This window comes from Macrobrachium nipponense, chromosome 14, assembly GCF_015104395.2.
Source record: "Macrobrachium nipponense isolate FS-2020 chromosome 14, ASM1510439v2, whole genome shotgun sequence".
Classification (NCBI taxonomy): domain Eukaryota; kingdom Metazoa; phylum Arthropoda; class Malacostraca; order Decapoda; family Palaemonidae; genus Macrobrachium; species Macrobrachium nipponense.
In genome coordinates this window covers 80,578,340-80,589,074 of record NC_087207.1, presented here as the reverse complement: position 1 = coordinate 80,589,074, position 10,735 = coordinate 80,578,340, and the positions used below count along the sequence as shown (strand labels likewise).

Sequence of the window (10,735 nt, the reverse complement as noted above, 5' to 3'; positions counted from 1 at the left end):
AAAGTGTACATTTTGCAATTAATTTTGCAGCGCTTGTGCCGATTATGCACAATAGGCAAAATTGATTGCAAAATGTACACATTTGTCAATTTTTCTACTTTTTGCAAGGACATTTTGCCAAATGTTAACATGATTTTGCAACAGTATTTTGCCAAATGTTAACAGATTTTTTTTTGTTCCAGTGGCATGTCGGACTTTAAAGAGCAGTTTGAGCAGAAAGATCCGAAATTTTCAGACTAAGACTAATATGAAACACTTCTTGTTTACGAGCTGAAATCGTGCAGTTGGGCAAGGAGGAGGGCAGTTAAACCAGATCTACCAGCTCAGTAGCAACTACCGTCTCCCCTGGCTCATCTTCCCTGCTACTACAGAGGTCTGTCCTACCAACTCACAAGTGGCATGTCGGACTTTAAAGAGCAGTTTGAGCAGAAGTTGGACAAACTTATTACAGTCTAAAAATGACAATGTCGTCATTCCTCGGAAAGAGAAATGTGCACAGTGGATAGCTCAGCTGCTTAAAATTGAAAAGGAAGGGCCTAAAACCAGCGATGATTATAATATGAAAAAAAGATTCGAAATTCTCAGAGTTGGTGACGATGACCGATTTATTCGGAAGCATAAAGGATTGGAAACTGAATTTAAGTTTATAGTGTGCTTTGAGGAAGTTCATCAGGCCATTTCGGTCGCGCATTCAGCTGTGGGTCATGGCGGTGAAAAGAAAACTTTCAAAGAAGGACAAAAGAAGTGGGATAATTTGACTATGCAGTGCTGCCAGATGTTCAAAAGTTTTTGCATTGAGTGTCAAGAGAAGAAAAAACATAGAGTACATAAAGGTCTGGTGGTGAAGCCTGTTAGAAGCGAGACTATTTTTCTCGATGCCAAATTGACTTGATCAATTTTTAAACATTACCTGATGGGGAATTTAAATATATTACATGGGAAAACCTCCATGTATTTCATACGGTAAGCGTGGACACGAAACGGAAGGCAGACCCCCACACCCACTACACAGACAGGCTCTCTCTCTCTCTCTCTCTCTCTCTCTCTCTCTCTCCATTCTAACAGGTAATGAAAATGAGAGAGTTGCATCATAAAACATAACGTTTATTTACAAAAAACTAAACCAATTTACTAAGTAATCCAGTCTTACAGACTAACTAAAAACTTAAAACAACTCATTGTCAAGTCACCCAAAAGGTCACACCTTTCCCTGGGAACTCTGTCCCACCGAAATCCAGAACCGTCTGCCAAAGATACAGAACACATTCTGGTAAGTACACACACAAGTTTAAAGACAAAGTTAATAAAATGGAACATCTTACAAGATATCAAACAAGCCACCCCTTTGGCTAAAGTAAAGTAACACTTACCCATTCCCACCGGGCACTAACACTTTGTCACAAAAAACTCCCCCGGCGAATGCCACGGCATCTTTGCCTATGACTCGAAGCCCTCTGTCAAAATCCCTCCCATAGGTTTGGGTATGAACGCTTTTAACAGAAAGAGGCGCACACGCACATACGAACACACAGTTCGACAACGCCTCGCGGTTCTAGCTGCATCTAGTTCCTCAAAGGCACTTTGGGAAGAGTTCATAAACTGTCGTACATTGACTCGACGAACTAAGCATTTTTATCTCACGCCATCCCCCAGAAACTCATTCATCAGCTACTCTCAGGTCGTTATCTCTGCACTGTCCTCCACATTCCACAGGTTACAGAGAATGCACAAACAATATATTATTAATCAAAACCCTCTATGTCTTACAGATTGCTCGGCCTCGCACCTATATGCTAGCTCCCGCCTAGCAAAATTGCTTATATAATATAAAACATTGGCCGGCTTAAAACAAGACAAGTAAAACTGCACGTCTCTGGCATTATAAAATAAAGTCTTATCACGCTTTATCTCCCAATAACACAAAACGCATTTTCTCTCATATTTTCTGCATTATGGATTCTTGAATATCCCTCTTCTTGCTTGTCTGCAAGTAGCTGAACAGACAGTAGAACTGTAGCAACTGTATGGAGACGGAATGCCTCCCTCATCGTAGAGACTCTCACGGCTTCTTGTAGATCCCCAAAAAAACACGCTGTAGAATTCTCTCGATCACCCATCATGGAAATACTTGTAATCACCATGGGCAACATGGCAGCAACCTCTCTTCACGGCTGGTGGACGTCTTGCTGGAGTCGGGGAACTTTTGGGCGTTAGTATGTCAGTCAGGTCTTTGGTCAATCTAAGAAAATTAACCCAAACATACTACTTCTATCAAACAATGATCTCAAAAAGGTCAGAAATACTAACTGAACGTCTCCCAATTAACTCCCTTAAATATGACTACTAAAATGATAAGTCCATTATCACAACTCTCTAAGAAAAAGAAACATCAAGTTCTCCAATTCAATTCTCCAAACTCGCACATCAGCACACACAACAATCAGAAATCACAGCAACTCCACGGAATTCTGCACTCACATTTCGAACTCGAATGTGCTCACAAGAAAAAAAAAGAAAAAATTCGTAACAAGCTCAAGAAAGAAAAGAATCACGTAACACCCAGACCCAAAAATGTTCTCGCAAGTTCTGACAACCCACAAAATCAGTAAAAATCTCCAACTTTTAACAGCAAAAACCCCTTTTACTGCTCAATAATTAATTTACAATGAGACTTAATGTCAACAAACCCCATTTACGTAAGTAGCAACCCTCGAAAAATCACACCTCCCGGTAAAATCAAATCTCCCGTCCAAAAAAGAAATGCTACTTAAGCTCAATCCCCTCAAATATATCTCTCATAGGAAAAGGAAGAAAAATAATAATAAAAAAAAAAATAATCACAGTGATTTCCCCATCACAAAATACATAATACATGTATAATATGCATAACTCCCGCGTTTTCCCCAAATGCTCCATGTAAAGTTATGGAATTTGCCAGAAGCAAACTCTCACACATGCGCTTTCGTGAAACTTGCTGTAGCCTAACATTTCCAGAAACAAAACTATTGCAAAAAATTTCTGATCTGTCACCATCAGAGGAAAAGAATCAGCACACGGCTCATCACATCGCTTGTCAGCAGAAAAATCACCTGCGGACGCATGCTCAAACAACAGCACAAAATTGTCTAGTAAGACACTAAGTTGGAAACTCATGATTCTCAAGAAAAAAGGTCTAACTGACACATTTCACAGAATTAACTCCAGGATATGACTAATGTGTTCAAAAATTTGTCTCGAAGACTTATTCTCTCAACATGACTTTTCCCAAATCATATTTCTCCAAGAATAACACACTTGTGAACATGAAAAATGCACACACATCTCCAAATAACTCGTTAATGCAGTAATGCCACTTCTCTCTAAATAGACACGAAATCAAAACAAGAGAACCACAGAAAACTTCTCTTTTGCTCAAAAAAAACTCCATAACCACAAAAAAAAAAAGAGTCACCCGCCCAAGATTAATTCCAACTCCATTATGAGACTCATATCAATAATAACGCCCTCCCCGGTATAAAAATATTTCCTCCATTTGGTTAATAACCAACCCCCTTATATTATTCTCTTATTTCTCCAAAGCCACCATGTCAGCTAGAAAAAAAAACACCACTACAGGAATAGAGAATAATCAACTCTATTTCGGCAAATACAAAATATTTACCTCTATTTCCACAACAACTCCATGTGGAACAAACAAGGCTCCAAAAAATATATCTCCAAAAAATGTGCACTCAAGGCATCTAACTACACACTCCCAAATATTGCCCCATAATCTCCAAATATGTGTCTCCATTTGCAACAAAGATGGCTGCAAAATAATTGAACCAAACATAGCTCATACCACATTGGCAAATATCAAAATGGCCAAAATATTATATCTCCCATATATTATATCTCAAAATATAACACCAAAATAATATATCCTCCAATTATCTCTCCAAATATAATATATCTCAATTATAACTCATTATATCTCAATTATAACTCCAATTCTCCAGAGAATAACTCAATGTTATAGTAAAAACTATAAAAACTACTCATTTAGCATAACTGCTAAAAAAAAAAAGCAAAAAACTCGCAAATAAAACTATCTAAAATTCTAGAAAAAATCACCAATGTGCCACAAGTCATTATAACAGAACTAACCATCAACACAGTGTCTAAGCAAAGACTTCTCCATATGCACTACGACATAAGCCACTAGAAAACTTACCAAGTTTCCTATCTCTCACAAAGTTGTCACAAATACAACTATGTATTGTGCAAGAAAACTCTCAATTTCTGAAACACAAATATCCAGATATAAAAGTAGTGCCATTACGTATGCATTCAAACATGCAAAAAATCTCCCATATTACTCTATAGCATCAAATAGCTAAAACACGAACACTTTCTCTTAAATGACTCTAAGTCATGAAAACTGAGATAATATTCAAAACACTAACTGGAGAGAAAAAACAAATTCAAATTCACCCTTGGTAAAAAAAAACTTGTGTCAGCGATGGCTAATTTTCAAAAAAGGAGAAAAGAAAAATCAACGGCACCATTAACTATCTCCCGTAACTCACTAGATGTCAAGCAATTATCTGCTGAACTCATAAAAAAAAGAAAAAAAACTAAAACAATGTGTTGTTAGTTCTTCCCATAATCACAAAAGATTTCACCTCCCTTGACAGCATTAAAACACCCACGTATTAGTATAAAAAAAATCAGTATCAGAAATATCACTATCACAAAATCACCAAAAAAAAATTGCTATCATCAAAATCATCAGTATCAGTACAAAAATTATCACCAAAGTTAATGCTTGTCCATTCTCCAAAAATTCAGCACAAAATTCAGCAAAACTCACACAATTCACCATGATTCAGCCAGATTCATCAAGATTCAGCAAAACTCATCCCCGTGAATCACTGAAAATATTCTCCAAAGTTACAAAAACTGAACAAATAATTAACACAAGACTTCTCCCATTAATTCATCGTAATAATTCTCCTTGAATAATTATCTGTAATAATTATTGAATAATCTCCCATGAAATATCTCAAATCTCTCGTAAAACAATTCTCCCGTAATGATAATTATACTTAGGCAAACCTCCCGCCGTGACACATCTCAAGATTCGATTTAATAACAATATAATAATAATAATAATAACTCTCCAAAGCAATAATTCTCTCGCAAAGGGTGAAATTCAAATAGCATACAACAGTATTGCTGAATCCTATGACATACAATTTCTCCAGCATGCAACACCATGACATAACACCATTGCCACACAACACAGATACAACACCAATCATCGGCATTTCAAAGTAATTTCTCCAACACAATAAAAAAAATAATCTGTGTATCCCCCTTATATTTGTGTCTTTCAAGGCACAAAGAAACACATAACACATCCCGTGCATGTTAACTACTTTTCCCCTCATTTTCGTAAAAGAAAAATCTCTTTTCATTTCCTTTTCTCTTCATCCAAGAGAGAAAAAAAAATCTCTTTTCTTAAAAAAAAGACTCTACGGGCATTTCACTTCATCAACTTATCAATCAGCTGACATCTTAGCATTCAATGTCAAGGCCAAATCCATCTCCAACACTAAAAAAAAAAAAGGAAAAGGGGAATTCACCCACACTGAGACAAAAAAATTTCTCCCCCCCCTGAGAACAACCCCTCAGTCGAGCGCAGAACAAGCCCCTGGGCATATACCCAGTAAGTATCCCCATCTCGCAATACCCTCCCCTGCACTATCTCTCGAGTGAGGCTAGTGGTACCCATGCAACTACCCTCCCAAGGGATGCCCGTACACTCGCAATGCAAGGCGCCTCTCTGCAGAAATATGCTGAGCCCTTAAAATTGTGGCCGCTCTGTGTCACTAAGCCAAAAATGCTTATATAAGCACAGTTCCCATGCATAGAAAAATACACTCCTATGTTTTAAACAAAGACGAATGCATACGTCTAATATAAACACGTGCAAATAAAGAAAACACGTCACATGGGAAATGAAAGAAAAAATTGTTTTGACCTCTTGAACCAATCCCATAAACCCAGAAATATTTAAACAAAAACCCACTCCTTTTTGATAAACATAGTTCTTTAACACTCACCACTCCATAATGGGAACAAAAGGAACTCGAAATTCTTCGTAAAAACGCGGTAGTGATATAACAACGACCGCCGCACAGGTATCTCGGAACACTCGTCATTGCACAAGCAAAAGTCACACTGGGTGCGCTCACTGCTTCAGGCTGACCCCCTGGGAAAAATGCTGAGTCCCATAAAAATCCTTCCCTCCCTTTAGCACAGTTAATCAGACAGACATTTTCTCATTTTTTCCACTAAGTAACTGAAAACTAACAGTTTAACGATTTTCCACAATCCCACAAAGCTTTGTCGTTCGAAAACTATCGCTAAGTCACGGCCCCTTTTTATTTTTCTAACTGGCCACTCATATCTCTTCATTGGCGTTCCTAGGCATAGAAAAGCAAGAAAACTTTCTATATCCCCTTTTTACCCGCTGACACCACTATTACATGGGGGAATTATCCCTCCATGCCACCACTATTACATGGTAAAACCTCCATGTATTTCATACGGGGTAAGCGTGGACACGAAACGGAAAGGCAGACTCCACACCCACTACACAGACTGGTCTCTCTCTCTCTCTCCTCTCTCTCTCTCTCTCCTCCATTCTAACAGTAATGAAATGAGAGAGTTGCATCATAACATAACGTTTATTTACAATAACTAAACCAATTTACTAAGTAATCCAGTCTTACAGACTAACTTAAAACAACTCATTGTCAAGTCACCCAAAAGGTCACACCTTTCCCTGGGAACTCTGTCCCACCGAAATCCAGAACCGTCCTGCCAAATATACAGAACCACATTCCTGGTTAAGTACACACACAAGTTTAAAGACAAAGTTAATAAAATGGAACATCTTACAAGATATCAAACAAGCCACCCCTTTGGCTAAAGTAAAGGTAACACTTACCCATTCCCAACCGGGCATAAACACTTTGTCACAAAAAACTCCCCCGGCGAATGCCACGGCATCTTTGCCTATGACTCGAAGCCCTCTGTCAAAATCCCTCCCATAGGTTTGGGTATGAACGCTTTTAACAGAAAGAGGCGCACACGCACATACGAACACACAGTTCGACAACGCCTCGCGGTTCTAGCTGCATCTAGTTCCTCAAAGGCACTTTGGGAAGAGTTCATAAACTGTCGTACATTGACTCGACGAACTAAGCATTTTTATCTCACGCCATCCCCCAGAAAACTCATTCATCAGCTACTCTCAGGTCGTTATCTCTGCACTGTCCTCCACATTCCACAGGTTACAGAGAATGCACAACAATATATTATTAATCAAAACCCTATGTCTTACAAATATATTCTGACCTTCATCAACCATTTCAGCAAGTTTTGTGTGCTGCGGCCCCTTACATCAAAACGAGCTGAGGAGGTTGCTAACACGCTTCTCCCAATATTTTTTACCTTTGGCGCTCCCGTTATCCTGCACTCGGATAACAGGAAAGAGTTTGCGAATGCCTTTACATCAGAGTTGTCTACGCTCTGGCCTGAACTTAAGCTCGTCACTGGTCGGCCGCGCCACCCACAAAGCCAAGGTGCAGTTGAAAGATTGAATGGAGGCATTCAAGACAAATTAAAAATTTGGATGCACGAAACAAGTCCAGCAGGTGGAGCATTGGTGTCCACTTTGTCCAGTGGCAAATAAACATTTCGGAACATGAAACCATAAAAACAAGTCTGCTTAAAGTCATGTTAGGGATCGAACCCAAGGTAGGCCTAGCATCCACTGTTATTCCACCTAATATGCTCGGCAATATAAGAACTGAAGAATATTTTGACACCAACCTCCAAAATGAAGCCGAAGGGGCGGCTGATGAAGAGGAACAAGAAGGATAGGAGGAACAGAAATGAGAAGAGGAACGAGATGGAGAAGAGGCGCCGCAATTCGCTGAAGCTCGGCAACTGGCTACAGCCGGCCAAGAAAAAACCACACTTAGAATGACAAGGAGAGCAAAACACCTCTTAAGTGCCCTACAAGTTGACAACGCGACGCTGAAAGTTTCCCGAGTTTGATCTTGGGCCGAGTGACATCAGGAACCTCCTGGTTGTGGTACTGCAGAGAGATGAGGACCTGTACCAGGTAGGCTGCAGAGAAGGACGTATAACCACCCGGTTGCACGGTAGCTGATATGGACCCCGTAAAGGAGAAAGCTCCTCACCCCAGATGAGGTTCCCGACGTTGAAATGGCTTTGAGAACCGCTGTAACCAGGTACACATGAGGCCAAGGGTATGTGAAGTGTGCCTGTAAAACAAATTGCACAACTTCCAGATGCTCCTGCACAATAAGCTGTTAAAATATAACTCTCGTTGCCACCCTGGTCGTTCTTGTAGCAATATTTAAGTTAAAGTAGTGCCAATCCCTTTTAGCCAACCCTGTTTGAACAATAAATACTAATAAATACTAATTTTAGTTTGAACAATTAATACAAATTCTCTTTGATTCTTGTTTCATTCTGCCTATTGTGTACAATAGGCAAAATGCTGTTGCTTTTTTGAAAAATGGCAAAATTTTGCCATATGTCGATAATCATCTACATTTGGCAGCGCAATTTCCAAATGTGTACATTTTGCAACTTTCTCGCAAAATGTATACATTTGGCAATTATCCACATCTTGCGTAACATATATATTCGTCGCATCAGCCATGCCATTTTCATATTTTTGGTAATCGTTTAGCTATAGCAGAAAGCGAACTGGTAACACTTTGTCCCTCCTCTCTCTCTCTCTCTCTCTCTCTCTCTCTCTCTCTCTCTCTCTCTCTCTCAACCTCCACTCCATTACCTAAGGTCACCAAATCAGAGTCGGAGCTACAAAAATATACGTTTATTCAAAGCAAAGTATAATTGAATAATTCAGGTTCTTACAGGATAATTAATAGAATATTAATTCATAGTTCAAGTCTCACAGACAACCCACCGGTATTTTAATAGTCTTTAATCAGTAATTAGTCACACCAATTATCTCTTCTCCAAAACACAGTCCCCTCACTAGGACACTTAGTCACCTCACTAGGACACTTAGTCCCCTCCACTAGATCCGCCCATTACAGCTTAGAACATCACACAGAAACAAATATAACTTTTGCACAGCTATCCCGGCATTCTGCCTTTTCTTCCCGCAGCTGTCTCCATCCATATGCCTAGTTACCTTTTGTTAAGAACGAAAGAGGTGCACACGTACAGACAAAACTCACGCCCTTCGTCCACACCCAGAAACTACTTTCAATTAGTTTCAAAGTCACCTTCTCTCGAACTCACATACCTACAGGACAACCATTGACCTGCTTTGTAAACATCTTAATGTCTCACCATCCCAGAAAAGAGTTATCAGCTTTCTTAAGCTGATGCTCGGACTCTGTCCCCATGGGAAGTTAAATATGATGAATCTGTACATTCCTCCTTTTTACAGATTAGCTCGGCCACCATCCTGGCTAGCCCCTGCCTAGCCACAGGCCACATTGACAGTACTCACGTATAAAAAAAACACATTGGCCGGCTCATTAAACACAAAATATAGCAAATAACTGCAGCGTTTCTGGCAGCACAAAGTAATGTCTCTATCAAAGCCTCCCATCCTCTCCAAAAACAATCGGTGTAGAAACTTTTCTTCTCCATCTTGGTACTCTTGCAATATCCCTCTTTGTGTCTTGCACTGCCTGCACAGACTCGTAGCACGCTGTAGGAAGGTGAAATGTTCACCCTTTGGAAGACATCTAACAGCTTCTGTAGACCCAAAAGCGCTGTAAAAAAACTCTGTAGACTTGTAGAAACTCCTCGCAGCGGGCAAACGAACGCAAAATCTCTGCAACAGCTGGTGGGCATCTTGCTAGTGTTGGGGAACGACGACTGTGGTGTGTTTAAGTATGTCAGTCAAGTCATCGTCAATCAAAAAAGAATTAACCCCAGACATACCACTATCAGATAATGACCTCAAAAACTCCCTAAAAGTACTAACTGAACGTCTCCCAATTAAACTCCATTTAATATGACCACTAAAGTAATTCTAACTTCAACTTGTGAAGGAACTCCATATAATCGCTAAATCATAAGTCATTATCACAACTCTGCATAAAACAAAAAAAATATTAAGTTTCTCTAACTTAATTCTCCAAAATAAAAAAAATTCACCAAATTCACACACCAGCACACACAATCCAGAATTCACAGTAACTCCCACGGACTTCTGCACACACATTTCAAACTCGCAAATTCTCACAAGTAAAAAAAAAAAAAAAAAAATAGTAATGAGCCCCAGAAAAAAAAAAAAAAAAAACACGTAACAAGCCCAGCCCCAAAATTATCACAAAAAAAAAAATGTTCTCTCAAGCTCTGATATTACAACAATCCACAAAATAAGCAAAAACTTTCTTCCCCGCTCACATAATTAATTTCAATGAGACTTAATGTCAAACGCCCATCATACAATTCACAAATCCCAATAAATAAATTTCCTGTCCAAAAGAAATCCTATTTAAAGATTAATCCCCAATTACATCTCTTATAGGAAAAGAAAAAAACTTAAAATAAAATAAAGTTAATGAGAAGTGAACTTCCCCATCACAAAGCACATAATATATGCATGATATACATAACCCTGCGTTTTCCCCTTTCCCCAACAAATGCAATATGCATAGTT

General features: G+C 39.1%; 1 pseudogene; it reads left to right on the top strand.

The window, feature by feature from the left end:
* LOC135226288 (KRAB-A domain-containing protein 2-like) overlaps positions 1-7,935 on the top strand; it is a 27,246-nt pseudogene extending 19,311 nt beyond the window's left edge.
* Positions 7,936-10,735: the final 2,800 nt, after the last annotated feature.